We start from the raw sequence: 1,752 nt of genomic DNA, 5'->3' as shown, positions 1-1,752 counted from the left end.
ACAATTTTTTTCTTTAATTTTAATCTTATGTATTTGGTACAGGGTCTCACTACATAGCTCAGACTCATAGTGATCCTGTTTCAGCCTCCCCAGTGCTGGAATTACGGCGTTCACCACAACACTTGGTCTTCGGGGCCAGTGAAAACTTTTTATTTTTAAATGGCAGCCACACATTTAGTTAAGCCAACAAAACAAACAATCTAAATTGGCCAATTTGTAGATCCTGTGAGGCCAATCCCTTCAAACTATTATACAGATAAGGAAAACGAAGATGCAGAGGAGTCTGTATTAAGGATTCTCAAAACAACAGACCAATCACCTAGGCAGCTGAAGATCAGCAGCTGGAGAGCCCGCACGAGAACATTCCGTGGAGTTTCATGGATTCCAAGCAGCTGATTCCATCAGCTTATTCATCTGAGAGAACAGCACGTTCTGCCTCAGGACACTGGCTATCCTGTGTTCACCTTCACATAGGAAGGATGCTCTGAAAGATGCTGAGAAAAGATTCTAAAGAGGGAAGTACGTGACATCAGGCTGTACAGGGAGAGAGAAGGAAGTACACAAAAGGAACAAATACTAAGAGTAGGATATGCCATGTGCTGTAAAAGGTGCGGCAAGTAATTCTTTGCCACCCCTATGCACGTCTGAATATTTCTCATTCAGATTTAAGTTTTAGTATCACTTTCTCGGCCGATTTCCCAGGCTATTCTCTCTGAAGAAGGCTCCCCTGAAACGCCCTCTGAAACTTGTCTCTCCATCATTGCATTAGGACCTGTCAAGAGCCTGTAGGCTGAGGCAAGAGGATCGCAAGTTCGAGCACATCTCCTGGGTTCAACCTGTCTCCAACTCTGTGATCATGTTGCTTATGTACACACCAGCTCCCCTCACCAAACGCAGGCTCCAAGAGGGCAGGTGCTTTGCACGTTGTAAGTGCCCAACAATTACGTTAAACACTTATAAATATTTATGAGAATACATCTGTACTGAAAGACTTCGGGCTACTCCTTAAATTCTTCTTAGCCTCCAGTTCCATTAACACCAAGTGGGAGGTACAGCTTTATTTCTAGGGAGAAATAGTTAAGGAGCGAAACATTGGAAAGCAGAGCTATAAAGCATTTTTTCTCCAGGTCGCACCGCAGCCTTTTGGACGAACTGTGGGACAGCTTGCAAACAAATTATCTGCAAAGGAAAGAAGCCTATTTTTAAAGATCCCTGCAACTCGCTGCTCCAGGCGATGACGTCAGAGAACCCGAAGTTCCACCTCCAAGTCAAGCCTCGTGGTTCTCAAGAACTACGAGTCCCAAGACACACCGCAACGCAGGGGCCTGGAGCTCGTAGAGCGGCCCTCCCACCCGGCGCACCTTGGTTGCGCTGTAGAACTAGGAAGCCATCCGACCCGTCCCGCTGAACGGCTGGGCGCGCGAAGCCTGCCGGGACTTGTAGTCTCCATAAATTGGGCGTGTCTGCTCCGGAATCTCAGTCGCTGTCTGCGGGCTGAGGCGGCGCGGAGCGCGCATGCGCAGTGCGCGGGCGGGCCGTCGTGGGCGCCGCTCCCGGCAGCTGAGTGCCTGTGGGAGCCGGGGCGGCGGTGCCGCGGGTGCTCCGGACTGAGTCCTCGGTAAAGTAGGGTGTGTGGCGCGTGGCCGCGCTAGGGCGGGGGGAGGAGGTGACGAGGCCCGGTGTGAGGCGGCGGCGGTGTTCCCGGAGCGCCACGCCGGCGGTGGGGAGCGGGAGGCGCCCGCGCGTCCGCTG

At 51.7% G+C, this 1,752-nt stretch overlaps 1 protein-coding gene across 5 annotated transcripts in view; it reads left to right on the top strand.

Moving 5' to 3' along the window:
- The first annotated feature begins 1,495 nt into the window (after positions 1–1,495).
- Positions 1,496–1,752, top strand: part of Plekha1 (pleckstrin homology domain containing A1) — a 111,458-nt gene continuing 111,201 nt past the window's right edge. For all 5 annotated transcript variants that reach the window (XM_004625602.2, XM_023708935.1, XM_023708933.1 and 2 more), the window contains exon 1: positions 1,496–1,618. The gene's annotated coding sequence lies outside the window, so the exon portion shown is untranslated. The remainder of the gene's footprint in view (positions 1,619–1,752) is intronic.

Source organism: Octodon degus, unplaced genomic scaffold (genome assembly GCF_000260255.1).
Source record: "Octodon degus isolate 3935 unplaced genomic scaffold, OctDeg1.0 scaffold00010, whole genome shotgun sequence".
Lineage (NCBI taxonomy): Eukaryota > Metazoa > Chordata > Mammalia > Rodentia > Octodontidae > Octodon > Octodon degus.
The sequence above is the reverse complement of the archived record's forward strand: the minus strand, read 5'-3'. Positions and strand labels throughout refer to the sequence as shown.